General features: G+C 36.5%; 1 protein-coding gene and 1 long non-coding RNA gene across 3 annotated transcripts in view; one reads left to right on the plus strand and one right to left on the minus strand.

Moving 5' to 3' along the window:
- Positions 1 to 8,505: 8,505 nt before the first annotated feature.
- Positions 8,506 to 10,824, minus strand: LOC123578472. The gene is made up of 3 exons (XR_006702392.1): positions 10,712 to 10,824; positions 10,184 to 10,221; positions 8,506 to 9,456 (listed from the first exon to the last, which is right to left on the minus strand). It is a non-coding gene; the product is annotated as an uncharacterized LOC123578472 (long non-coding RNA).
- LOC123578451 (cadherin-10) overlaps positions 10,811 to 14,246 on the plus strand; it is a 210,674-nt gene continuing 207,238 nt past the window's right edge. For both annotated transcript variants that reach the window (XR_006702391.1, XM_045441328.1), the window contains exon 1: positions 10,811 to 11,197. The gene's annotated coding sequence lies outside the window, so the exon portion shown is untranslated. The remainder of the gene's footprint in view (positions 11,198 to 14,246) is intronic.

Genomic DNA, 14,246 nt, shown 5'->3' on the forward strand with positions numbered 1-14,246 from the left:
GCTAACAAGGCTGAAAGGCTAACAAGGCCCAGAGACTAAAAGGTAATCATAACATGATAAGGATTTTCAAAAGTCTAATAATTCATGTCTGCAATGTACTTCCCTTGATGATATCACACAAGCCATTTTTGTGTGAATGTATATTATGCTAAATTTAAATATACCTACCTATTGGGGCACCTGTGTGGCTCAGTCGGTTAAGTGTCTGACTCTTTGTTTCAGCTCAGGTTATGATCTCACAGTTCGTGAGTTCAAGAACCACATCAGGCTCTGTGTTGACAGTGCAGAGCCTGCTTGAGATTCTTTCTCTTCTTCTCTCTCTGCCCTTCCCTGACTCATGCTGTCTCTGTCTCTTTTAAAACAAATAAACTATATATAGCCACCTATTACATGCAGTTCACAAAGCTGTATCAATACTGCTAATACACTAAGGATTTACATTTTCTGATCTGTATGTGCTTATCAATTGCATAAGCTTTTAGGTGGCTTTTATTCAGGTATAATTTTCTTCTTTAAGAAGAAAATAGAAAAGTTAATAAATGACAATTTTTACTGACCAGAGAGATAAAGACAGAGACCCTTAAGAATGTATGTAGAACTTTATTAGAATAGGGAATCATAAAGTCGTATATTAGCACAGTCCACTTTACCCTCCATCCTGGCTTTTTGGTGGGGAAACAGCCCACTGTTGTGGTGACACCATCCATCCCAAGCCAGGTCCACAAGCCTCCAGTGGTGAGGCCAAACTTGGAGGCCTCCCTATCCTAGGGCTTTGATTTTAGTTCTCAGTTCTTTCCCACTTCTAAGTGCCTTCATATCCTCCTCAAGAGCCCTTCTCTCCCTGCTGCTGCCCTCTACCAACCCCAGTACAAGGTATAAGAAACTAAAAATATCTAAATTGATGAATATTGGAGTAAGCATGAATTTATTAAAAAAAATGTCACTCATGGAATTTAAGAAACGAAATGAATGAACATAGGGAAGGGAAGGACAAATCAAATAAGATAAAAATACAGAGGGAGGCAAACCATAAGAGACTCAACTACTGAGAACAAACCATGGGTTGCTGGAGAGAGTTGCGGGGGGGATGGGCTAGATGGGTGATGGGCATCATGGAGGGCACTTGTTGGAATGAACACTGGGTGTTCTACATAAGTGATGAATCACTGAATTCTACTCCTGAAACCATTACTACACTCTCTGTTAACTAACTTGAATTTAAATAAAATCTTGGAAGAAAAAAAACGTCAAATAGGACTGGAAGACTTACGATGGGAGACATGAGTGAGAGAGAAAGGCAGTTTAGGATTAAGATTGAAGAAGGAATTCTTTTTGATAAATAAAAATAATAATAATAGGTTTAAACATACTTTTATGATTGCCATACTGTGAATATCATGTGTATATAAACAAATTTAAAAGTTTTAGGGTTATTATGTTAATTGATATAAGTAAACATTGAAAGTCATTGAGAGTTTTGCATCTTAAGTCTTTCCCACTGTTTAAAATTTTGTGTTTAGCACTTCTTATTTTGTTAAATGATGTTATATAGTTTTTCTTAAAAATTGATCATTTTCTTTTTACTTTGGAGGAAGTCTGTTTTACTGTACTAGAATGAAGGCAAATAACAAACATGAAGTTGATAAAGAACGCACTAAAAAATTTCCACTCCTGGAATAGTATTTACAGAACCAACTCAGGAATTTGACAAGTGATCATTCTTATGCTTTGATTTAATTTGTTTCTTAAATTTAAATTTAATGTTTTAAATTAGGCAGTTATTAGTAATTTTGACAAATCATCTAAAGTTTGTGGATGATTGTGTATTTTTTACAAAGACTTTTAATCCATTTGTATTAATTGAGTTAGGATAAGAAATGCAAAATGTTAAGCATTATATTATACATACCCTGAGACCTTGTATGTAGTTGAATATCTACTGTATCAATTAAATGATGAAATTTATGAAATGTAAATCTTTATCTAAAAATAACACTCCTCTAATCAAAGCAAATTTGTTTTGGCCTTTGGTTTAACCAAGGCCTGAATGAGATTCAGGCATATATATATATATTTATATATATATATATATATACACACACACACACACACACACACACACACACACTCACTTAGAGGAGGACTCTCACGGGGGCTACACAGACTTAACTTTTGGCTCATTGTAGTAGCTGAAGTATGTTTTGCTTCATGACCAACAGCATGAGTAAGATAATGTTCTTAGGGCAAAGAGATATACAGACACATAACATGTCTGGTAAATCTGTCGTGGCCAGGGTTACAGGTATCTGTGGTAATGGAACTGCTTCAACAGTTAGGTGCCAGGAGGATAGGATTTAAGTACTACCACGCAAAACACAAAGGGGTTTCTTCTAAAAGTCCCTGGAATAAAGGACATTCCATCATGTTTCTAATTTCACCTCAAGCCTCACCTCATCTAGGAAATTTCTCTGACCTCCTTACCAGCCCCTCATCCTACCCACCCCCTGAAGATAGGTTAAGACCTTAAAAGCTACTATAGAATCAAGTGTGTTCCTTCTGTGCACTTACTGCAGTGAATAATAATATAATAATTTGTGAGATTAAATAGTTATTCTTGTCTCCTGTTAGAGGGTGAGCTCTATGCGGTTAAGAACTAATTGAGCTGTTGATGACCATCACATCTCCAGGGCTGAGCAAAATGTGTGGTACATTGTGGCAGCTCAATCAGCAGCTGGAGAATGAAGAACTGAATACATGAATGAATGAAATTTTACCTACTGATTTCATTGAGGCTTTATGCCAATGCCTTGACACTAGAGATCAAATGTTACAGAGTCAAGCCCAGCTTAACATGAGTCAAGTACACTTTATTGTCCTTGTTTACTAATGACCGATTTATTGATGTGTTTGTCTGTTAAATGTCAACATTGATTACTGTTCAAACATTCATCTATGACAGGACCTTTTTAGTCCATGGGTGACATCATTCTGCATCAGCATTGTTAGCCGGTTACAAAGCAGATCAGCTACAAAATCAAGTGCCCCCATGCAAAATGAAACATGGAGCCCCTTGTTCAAAAATTGTAAGAAATTCAAGAATGTACCAGCAGTGCATTAAATCAAGAGTGGGCCCCTTCTTAAGCACAGAGTTGTGTGTGACCATGCAGGATGCATACCCATAAAGCAAGGCACTGTCAGTAAGAAAAAAGATGTTTTTTGCTTTCCTGTAGGTTTGGAATCTGATTTTACGAAACTCTCCCCTTCCTGTTTCCTCTCATTTTTGTATTCCCAATTCCTCATCACTTCCAATAATGTCATCACATGAAGGATTACACAGGGAGGAGTGTAATCACAAGAGGGGCTGGGGTTAGGACAGACATTTGTATGCAGAGCAAGCTAGCACCACCATTAGAGATTGTAAGAAAGGAGTTCAGAACTCCTCCTCCTTCTGGTCTCTTGGCAACTGTGGTAGGACTTTGTTTAATCAACACGCTGCTGGGATGAAGCATCATGGCCAGGAATTTTCACTGCCATTCTTCTCCCAGCATGTTGACTGCAAAATGAAAACCCAAACTGACATTCATCAGAGTTGTAATATTATATTTTGAAATCTTGAGAGTAACTACTTCTGCACTCATGACACACGTGGCAAAAATCCGTTCTTTCTTCCCCTTCATTTACTTGCGTGTATACCTTGTCGTCATTTCTGTCTCTCTCATTAGATGGTTAAATCCTTATTTAGCCAGGACCGTGCCTATAGCTCTCCCCCTCAATTTCATAAATAGCATATGTTTTGCAGTGATTCTACATATTTAAGTGTGTGTGTGTTAAAAATAATAAGTGATTGCATAAACAATTCTCTTATTTGTAAACCATGAGTTTTAAGTCAGGGTTTCTTTCTTTTTCTAGATTATTTTAAAGCAACTGAAGCCCAGTGATCCTCAGACTTTTGCTCTCAGAATCACCTTAAGACATTTGAAAACACAGAATACGGACCACTCCCATAGTTTGGAACTGACCCTCTGATTCAGTACGTTTGAGAGCCTGCATTTGTAACAAAGTCCCTTGTGATGCTATCATTGTTGATTCAGAGACTGCATTTTGAGAACCATTGTTCCAGGCAGTAAAGAAAAAATTATTCAGTGACGTTTGCTAAAGCACAGTAAGGAAGACTTTGTTCAAGGAGGCCATTTTGATTGGTGCAGGGATCACTGCGTGGGTTCCTGCAATGGGAAAGAGGACTGGGTTCAACTCAGAACATAGCATTGGCAAGTGGGAATTTAGAGCCAAGGAGCAGGTGGGGGTCAGTGCATGGAAAATTACTAAGAAAACAACAGATGGGGGTGGGGGTTGGGGGGATTCCTGCTGAAGGCAGAAAACAGTGATCAGACATTATCAGGGATGATGGAATATGAGGAACCTGATCAAAAATTGAGAATGATCAGATTTGTTCACAGCCCATTATATAAAAAAGTGTGGTTCCTAAGCTTGGTGTCCTTCAGCTAGGATGTAGAGCCACCACATGTACTGCATCCACCTGAACTCATCTCAGACATTGTCCAAATGAGATGTGGGAGAAAAAGGAAATTGACATAAATATGACAGCCATGCTGTTTCCTAGGCCTTTGGCTCTGACTTAGAAGTCTCATATTTTTTGCCAAGCATCCATGAAGCTGGCAAGCTAATTTTATAGCTTATAAGTAGGTTAAATAGCACAAAATTAAGTTATTGATAAATAATAAGGGAAAGAAAGGTGAAGGAGGAATGAAATGATATATTTTTTTAACATTTATTTATTTATTTTGAGAGAGAGGGAGAGAGAAAGAGAATCAGAGGAGGGGAGAGGTAGAGAGAGAGGGTGGGAGAGAATCCTAAGCAGGCTCCACGCTGTCAGCACAGAGCCCAACTTGGGGCTTGATCCAAGAGATCCCCAAGACCATGACCTGAGTCGAAATCAAGAGTCAGATACTTAACTGACTGAGCCCCCCAGGCCCCCCAGAAAGATATTTCAAAAACAAATAAAACAATATTTAACCTTTGTCTAATCTTTTTATAATATATACTCAACTTATTTTAAAAAAATTGCCTTAGGGATGCCTGGGTGGCTCTGTCCGTTGAGCTTCCGACTTCGGCTCAGGTCATGATCTCACAGTCTGTGAGTTTGAGCCCCGCGTCGGGATCTGCTGACAGTTCGGAGCCTGGAGCCTGTTTCGGATTCTGTGTCTCCCTCTCTCTGACCCTCCCCCGTTCATGCTCTGTTTCTCTCTCTCTCAAAAAGAAATAAACATTTTTAAACAAAATTAAAAAATTGCCTTAAAAAGATTCTTAAAAAGAATCCTTAGAAATGTTTTAGTGATGATATTAATTAAAATACTGCCTGTATCACTCAGACCTAGTCTTTGCATTAACAATAGAACTTAAAAAAATATATAAAATTAAAGACTATATTTTTGTTCATTAAGTGCAATTGCAGACAACATTAAACTTTTGATTTATTTTTGCCACTACTGTTTTTTTTTTTTATTTGAAATATATTTCTTTCATTCACTTTCTTAGGCATAAACTGAAATCACAACCAGACAATGGAAAATTCAATCCTGATTACTTTCACTTCACCAATGTTTCAAAATTTAAAGTAGGCCACTAACCTTATTCGGGTATGGATACAAACAGTCAGATTGAGTAAGAATTTACTTTTCAATCAAACATGAGAAGTATTCAATCTATTTTGTTTGTGTCTTGCTAAGAAGATGGGATTCAATTTATTTGTAAATCGTTTCATATGTAACCAAAAATTTTTATGTTAAAAATAGAAAGCAAAAAAAAAAAAAAAAAAATCAGTGTGATTCAGGTTTGATCTGATAAAATTAGGAGAAAACCAGCCCTGACTTTTACACCTAAAGTACACAGAACACCTGGCTCATAAAGGGAGGGGCAGGAAGATCAAAATAAATTTAAGACCACATGTTCTTTCATTAACTCTTGATTGTTTTTCAAAATAATTACATTTTTTAAAAATATAACTGGCTATTTGATCCTTTAACTTTTCTCTGGTCAGTCTTCCCTCCCCTTGCTTCCAAGTAATGTGATCTAAGATATGCTGAAATACGATTAAAAAGTAACAGTAACAGAAGTTACTGTTATAAACAGGTTTCAGTGACAGTTTACTTGCAGATAACAGAAACCAGGTTAGTGATGATGATGATGGCCGTGGTGGTGGTGATAATTGCATCTTGAATGTAGATGGGAGCCTACAACATGATCAGAAGGAGAAGGACTAGGTGATTGGCAAGTGTACTTCCTGCCCCAGAATCACACATCCCGGGCTGTGGTGCAAACAGCTGTCACCACGGCCTCAGGTAAGGGTGGCTGCAAAACCATGCTTCCTCCATGGTGGCCAGATCAACGTCTCCCCCCCTTCCCTTTCTCCTTATTTGACTCAATTTCTAATTTAAGGATCATGAGGACATCTGAAAAACAGCATATGAATCACTCCCCACCCCCACCCTGAGCACTCACTGCCAGGGGAATGTAATTTTTAGTTTTCCAGACTCTACAGTCCATAAGGCAGACTGGAAGGAAATTAGGAAAAAAAAAAAAAAAGTGTCAAAATACTACGCAAAATTATTCTTCCTCCAATGTATTTGTGGAGAAGGAAGTGGTATAGACATTCTCTACATTCATCTCATAGCCATAGAGGGAGAATTAGGTTTGATTAATTTCCTGTTATAATGGAAACTCATATTATCTCTAATACTAGAGATTAAAAGGAACCCAGGGAAGGGTGGCTGAGAAGCTACTGATTTTAACAAGTATGTAGCTCTTTAGTAAGTGACACCTTAAAGATTGACACATTATTTAGCAACAGCATGACAACTTTTAGGCATATAATTCCACACGAAATAGAAGGTTGTTTTATTTAATTGGTTTTAACCAAATTGAGTATTTTACATTTGCTGAAGGTGGTCAGCCTTCAGAAGATCCCATTATTATAATGATAGAATTCTCTTCAATTTTTTGAGTGTTTTATGATTATAGTAAGGCATCTTTTGTGCAACTTCTCATTTAGTTTTAAAAGTATAGAAATAGGGGTGCCTGGGTAGCTCAGTGGGTTTAAGCATCTGATTTCAGCTCAGGTCATGATCTCATGGTTTGTGAGTTCAAGTCCCACGTCAGGCTGTCAACACAGAGCCTGCTTCGAATCCTCTGTCCCCTTTTCTCTCTGCCCCTTCCTGGTTCATGCTCTCTCTCTCTCTCTCTCTCAGAAATAAATAAACATTAAGGACCTTAAGAAATAAAAATAAAAAACAAAGTATAGAAATAACTTGTGTCAAGTTTTCATCTGCTTTTATTTTCTTACAATGGACTTGTGGCCTCTCTTTGCAATGAGGGATACTTCTGAGGCACTGACTCATTGATCCCATTCATACAGATTTTACTGTCTCTTCTTTTTCTTGGGCTTTTCATTGGGCTACCATTTATTTAAATAATAATAATAATAATAATAATAATAATAATAATAATCTTTATTAGTTTTTGAGAGAGACAGAGCAAGCGGGGGGTGGGGGAGGGGAAGAGAGACAGGGAGACACAGAATCCAAAGCAGGTTTCAGGCTCCAGAGCTGTCAGCACAGAGCTCAAGGTGGGGCTCAACCCCACCAACCTTGAGATCATGACCTGAGCTGAAGCCGGACGCTTAACCAACTGAGCCACCCAGGCGCCCATGTGGGTTGCCATTTCTTAACGTTGGTGACTCTAAGGCAGTTTTACCTAATTCACAGAACTAGTTTGCGTAATATTTCTACAGAAAACTCAAAAGAAATAGAAAGATTTGCAGAATCCTGTTAACCCATTTACAGAGTGAAAAAAAGAAGGAATTGAAAATTATATTGTTTAATAAAACAAAACTCCTTATTAGAGGTTTTAATTTTGAAGTAATGTTCTGTTTGTTCTGTATTTTAATTTTTATTACTAAAGCTTATGTTCAATAAGATAGCATATGAGTCGCTCTTTTAAAAGGAGGGTATCAAGGAAAATGGGATAAGTTTTAATACATTCATTTTTCAAATGCTCTCTCTCTTTCATATATCTGTATCTGTATTTCCTGAACTTTGGAATACATAGATGTTTTATTTATTATTTACTACATATATTGCCTGATCATAAAAGAAAATGCAGTAACAGGCAAGACCATTGTCTCATACTGTAAAGCTTTAAAATATCACAATCATTTTGCATGGGTGCCGTTCTCCAACACTACGATGAATTTCAATTTTAGACAAAAACACTTTTTTTCCTCTAAAAAGCTAGAAAACATATGCCAGCACTACTGCTATTTGTATCCAATTTTGTTATCTACTTCTCTAAAAGTATCAATGGCCTTGGCTGGGCAAATGGCTTTGCAGAATAAATACTATGTTTCCAAGTCTCTCTCACAACAAATTTGTGGTCAAGTATCTAGTTTCCAGCCAATGAAATCACAGAAGATTCTAAGGGAAGGGAGCATCCTTTTCTTCTTCATTTTATTTCTCTTTATAAAAAGCAGATGTGGGGGTGATCTCTCTTGGGTCATACATATGAATTCAATTCCTTAATAATGGTTGAGCATGAAGACAATCTGAGTTTCTGATGACTACACAGAGCAGGGCAATGATACCAACTCAGAAATTTATGTAAGAGAAGAACAAACTTCTGTCTTGTTGAGAAACTATTATTTTAGGAATATATCATCACATCATATATTTTCATGAATAAAATAGCATTTCACATCTGATTTCAGCCTTTGGTTATTTTTTTAAATTGGACCCATTTAAATGTAATCCAAATAACTCATCACATATGCAGTCATTTACTCTAAAACTAACAAGAAACAAGCATGCAAAAAGAGGCCATCATGTGTGTGTCCATCATCCCTCCTGCACTTAATTAAAGACTGTATAACATACAAACAGTATGAGATTCTACAATTTCTCTTGACAACTAACTTTAATATGTCAATGGCAGTATTATATTGAAGACACACATGTATATTAATGTATATTAACAAATGCATTACAGGAAAAAAATTGGAGTACTTATTTTTACCTGACTCTAACGTTAAAGCATTCTGTTGAAAAAACTATGGGTAAGCCAGAGATCAGGTTAAGAATTCTAACTCGATTATCACACACATTACAATTTTCCAGAGTTTAGTGCCCTCGTATGTGACATCAAGATTCGAAAATCTTTTTCTGCTCTAAATATCATTTTGTTGAGCAGAAATATTTTCTATTTTTTTAAAGTGTATTTGTGTATTTTGAGAGAGAGAGAGAGAGAGAGAGAGAGAGACGATGGGCAGGAAAGGGCAGAGAGAGAGAGAGAGGGAGAGGGAGAGAGAATCTCAAGCAGTCTCCAGTGCTGTCAGCTTGGAGATCTAGGCTGGACTCAGACTCAAAAACCTTGAGATCATGTCCTGATCTGAAATGAGAGTCAGACGCTTCACCGACTGAGCCACCTAGGTGGCCCAGAAATATTTGATATTTTAAAATAGAAAACTAGTTAGTAACATTGGTCATATAATAACATTTGGTATACTAAAACTTTTTTGCAATCTGAATTAACATCTCCTTCCCCCCATTTTTCCTCCCAGATTAAATTTCTTTCCTTTCTCATTATGCTTACTGTATAAAGGACCTACTGATATTGCAATAATCAGATATGTGCCCAGGAGGTGGTATGACATTTCAGAAACAGTACTAAAGTGGAATTATAAATACATGTAATACATGTTATATACTTACGTAAACATATTTATATAACTATTAAATATCAAGTCATTATAGTTTTAACTATATCACCACTTAGCTCTGTGACCTTAAGCAAGTCATTTAACATTTCTAAGAAGTATTGTCCAGTTTTATAAAAGTCATAGCTAGACAAGATTATCTTCACAATCCCTTCTCCAGCTGTAAAATCATTTTATAGTACATTATTATTTCATAGTATGTTTATAAAATTTATTTACTTTAAAAAGACATCTATATGTAGCCAGAAAAATATAAAGGTGTCCATTATTTTATGGAACTATACTGACATCCTTTGGTAAGGTTTTGGTCGAATACAAATTAATGTAGAGATAGATGAAAATAGAGAGATGGACAATCAGATGTTTGATAGATAAATAGAAACACCCAGATGTACTTACATCGCCCCCACACACATTTGGGCATGAAATTCAAATTTCTGAGAAAAAAAGAAAAAAAAAAGAGACTGTGTTAAGTCCGAAGTCTAAACATTTTAATAGTATTAACTGTATATTTGAATCATGAATAAAATATTTTATCTGTAAAATATAAAAAAAATGCAAAGCAGATATCAGATTAAGGAGACCAGACTGGCTCACGGACGTTCCAAAAACGATCAGCCAGGTTATGTTCTCCTATGACAAGCAGTAACAACAATAAGGTATTTGGAGAATCAAAGAAGAAAGTTCACTGCAAGCAAAATTAAATGAAAAGCATAAACCTCAACCCAAATCACTCTGGGAACGTATCAGATCTGGTTGCAACGTGATTTGGCACTCGGCTAAATACTTGTATTTCAGTAGTCTGGTGTAAGGGTGGTGCAGGAATATATATGTCAGAAGAAGTATCTATTCAAGAAGAATTGCAAGAAGCAGTCCTGTTCCTGAGATTGCGTGACGGACACAGCCGGATTAGATTGGGCTGATTACCTTAGCCTTGAAACAGAGAGTCTTTCTGCCCTGCGGGGGAGGGGAAGCCTTTCATCCACAGCTCTCGTCTTGGATGCGCCCTCCCCTCGCATTCACTTGCAAATCGCTGTGTGCTAGCAAAAGCCGGCACTTCCCCAGTCTCTAACCTTCCCATGGCGAGGACTGCCGCTCTATCAGCAGAACCTTTCTCTCCGCGTGAGGAAGGGCTTTTTTCCCCTCCTCTCCTTTTTCTCCCTTCCTCTTAATCAGAAGCACTGAATGAAAGCCAATCAGAGAGAGCTCGCCCCCGTTTTCTTCGGTTCCCTGCCGTCCAGAGTTGAAAGTAATGCTGAGAGAAAGCTTGAGTTAGATTGGAGTAGCATCAGTGATAGAAAACAACAGCCGAAAACAAACAAAAAGGAGACACAGTGACAATTTCTCCAGGGTTATTTTGGCTGGAACCAACTTCCGTTATCCAGAAGCTGCCAAAAAAAAAAAAAAAAAAAGGTAGGAAGACTTCATCTCTCCCACCTCCTCTTTTTTTTTTTTTTTCCCCCTAACCCCCTTAAGGTCTTTTATTTTCTCTCCCTGGGGGTGGGGGTGGGGGTGGGGGTAATGTTTGTTTTTAAGTTGTATTTAGCAATTATTTCCACATACTTATTTTAACACATGAAGAAATTAATAAGCATAAAACTCTATATATTAGATTCTAGAAACAACGGCTTTGAATATCTATGGAGGTAACGTAAAACTAGATTAAATTATATATTATGCTCAACAGTGGGTCATCATACTAGAGTTTGTGAATTCATTCACTCTGAACAAATGCTAGAAACAGATCACGGAGTGTAATTTGTCATGCTCATACTAGTTTGTCTTTATTTTAAAAATCAGTTGAAGAGATAACCTTGTTGCTGTGAACTCTCACATCATCTAACATTACTTTGCATTCCATACGAATGGATTCACTCTGTGCTTATTCCTAGTCATAGTTCATTGTACGTTCAGTATAAAGAGAAATGACAGGCGGTCGACAGATTCCTTGAAACTGTCAATGGTCACTAAGCATCTACATAAATAAAAGAGATTGGCATTCATCAGAAATAGAAGAGGCATAATTCCTACATGCACATTTCATATCTGAGTCAGAAGTGCAAGGGGAAAGATGAAGAAGGGAGACTAAATGCATGTAGTCAGCAGCATTTATTGTCTCTGCTGCAATAAAATCCATATTTTATGTGGTGTTAAATTAATGCAGCACATTGCGAGTCTAAATGCATGTCCCCAACAAGTAACTATTGATAGCACTATAAGTATGGGCAAAAGCAGTAGTCCGAAAGTGTTTTTATGTCACCACAATAGAAACCTACCATCTCCTCATCATTAAAAGGGGGTGGGGGGTACAGGTGCAATCAAAGACAAACATCATTTTGAAAATGCCCTATCATCTTTTGCTTCAAAAAACCAGAAATCTCTTTATAATAGTGGTTCTTCATCCCAGTAAAAGCTTCTGTTATCCAAAACTGCACATCCTTTACTCTCAGCTGTTTGGAGATGCATTATTTCTTCTTCTTCTTCCTTCTTAAAGGATCTATATTAAAAATCATCTGTCCCTCTGATGCTGACAACAGTTATACTTCAATGCATATGTTGGTAGACTTTCTTCCTCCACACCATCCCCCTCCCTATCCTTCTTTAAAATGTAGCTACAAGAGCTTCTCTGTGGTGAATAACACTTGGCAAGAGTGTGCTCATTTTTTAGGTCTGGTATGGTGAGGATTTTTAATTAGTAGAACTTTCATGAAAACATTATGTCATTGACAAGAGCTCTAGGTTCATTTTTAGCTTAAGTGATGAAGAAAACAGGAAGAGGTTGTGTCAGAGAGAAATAGGTATATAAGTTGCATAGATCATGTACCTTGTCCCTAATGCTTGCAGTGTACGAAATGTGGCACAAATGTATTCAATGTGTAATGCATAAGTAGTTTATGGTGGGGGGAGATCGGGGAGTATACAAATATAAGCAGAATGTGTCTGTGTGTTTGGGACCCATCAAATACAAATCCATCCTGATGATAAAAACATAAAGAAATGCTTCCTTCGTTTCCTTTCACTTTTTTTTCTCCCCAGCTGTCTTTAAAGTATGAGTCGATGTCTGTTTTCAGGAAATCAGACACTTTTTTTTTTTTTTTTTTTTTGGTTTCAAATACTTGCTGCTAACAAATTGACTTTCCTGGTGAATGCATATGCCTTCCCTGACTCCAATCAAAGAATAGGATTCCATACAGTTATATGCTTTGGAAAAAACCAAACAAACAGGAAAATAAGAAAGCAACATATAATGTCTATGGCATCCACATATGTATGTATATGTAGGAGGCCAGTGGTTAAATTGCCTGGTACCTGATCAATACTTCAGATGTTATTCCTAGATGTTTATAAAAACTAGCTATTTGGTGATACCACTACTGCACAGGTATTTGGTTTAATATCACACAGTTAGATTTTTACCACACTGAGATTTTCTTTAAAAAAGAAAAAGATGGAAAATTGATTTTCTATCTAGGGAGATGTACATTTCTGGCACATTATTAAGAAAGTAGTGTAATCTGAAAGGTGAATGGCTTTTTCTTGTTGAAAAAGAGTATATTTGAAACCAAAAGGTTAATTCCAAAATACGTGAACCCTGTCCAGACTCTCATATTCATTTCGTGATCTTCATATTTAATTTTCCATATAAACAAAAGAATTGAGGCAGATAATATATTATCTAGGGGATTTCTGGACATAGGACTTATTTCCTATGTTTCTTAACCTACTTTGCAGCAAGTGATAACACTGTGTCCTCCAGGAATATGTCATTTTTATACCAAATCATTCCGCTAGGCTGCAGCACAGGAATATCATTAGCTCCAATGATGCTGATTCAGCAGCAAAGTGAACCATATTTTTGTTAAGTGTTATTATCAGGAAGAGTGCTGCATAGTAAGCAATTAATACAAATCATGGATATAAACCCAACTGTCTCTAGTCTAGCCCTTGGGTTTGAAAACTATTAGCCACAGTATATTGTTATTTCTACTCCGCAAATTGCATTCTAATACTGTTACCACATTAGAAGTGCTTGTAAAATACTGAAATGAAGTAACAAAGTATAAGAAAAGAAATATAAGCATTATTTGTACCAATCATAAGTAATTTTATGCAGATATTTGATCTCCAAATTTCAAGTCTATGTTTGAAAGCTCTACTTTTGATTAACCTAAAATATTATCTGATTAGGGTTTCAGGAAAGTCACTTTACTAACCATATTATATTTAGCAGTCCTGTCTGAAATAAACTGAAGTTAAAAGTCAAGTAGCAAGAATGGTGCCTTCATTCTTATTAAGCTTATACTGAGCAATAGTGTTATTGATAAGGCATTATACTAAGTATAATGAACCATACCCTGTTATGAATATTTTGAAAAAAAAAATCAGAGCCCAAAGAATATCATTATGAACACATATTTGAGAAATGAAAGTAAACATAGGGCAATATATTTTCCTTTTCTTG

This window comes from Leopardus geoffroyi, chromosome A1 (assembly GCF_018350155.1).
Source record: "Leopardus geoffroyi isolate Oge1 chromosome A1, O.geoffroyi_Oge1_pat1.0, whole genome shotgun sequence".
NCBI classification, from domain to species: Eukaryota; Metazoa; Chordata; class Mammalia; order Carnivora; family Felidae; genus Leopardus; species Leopardus geoffroyi.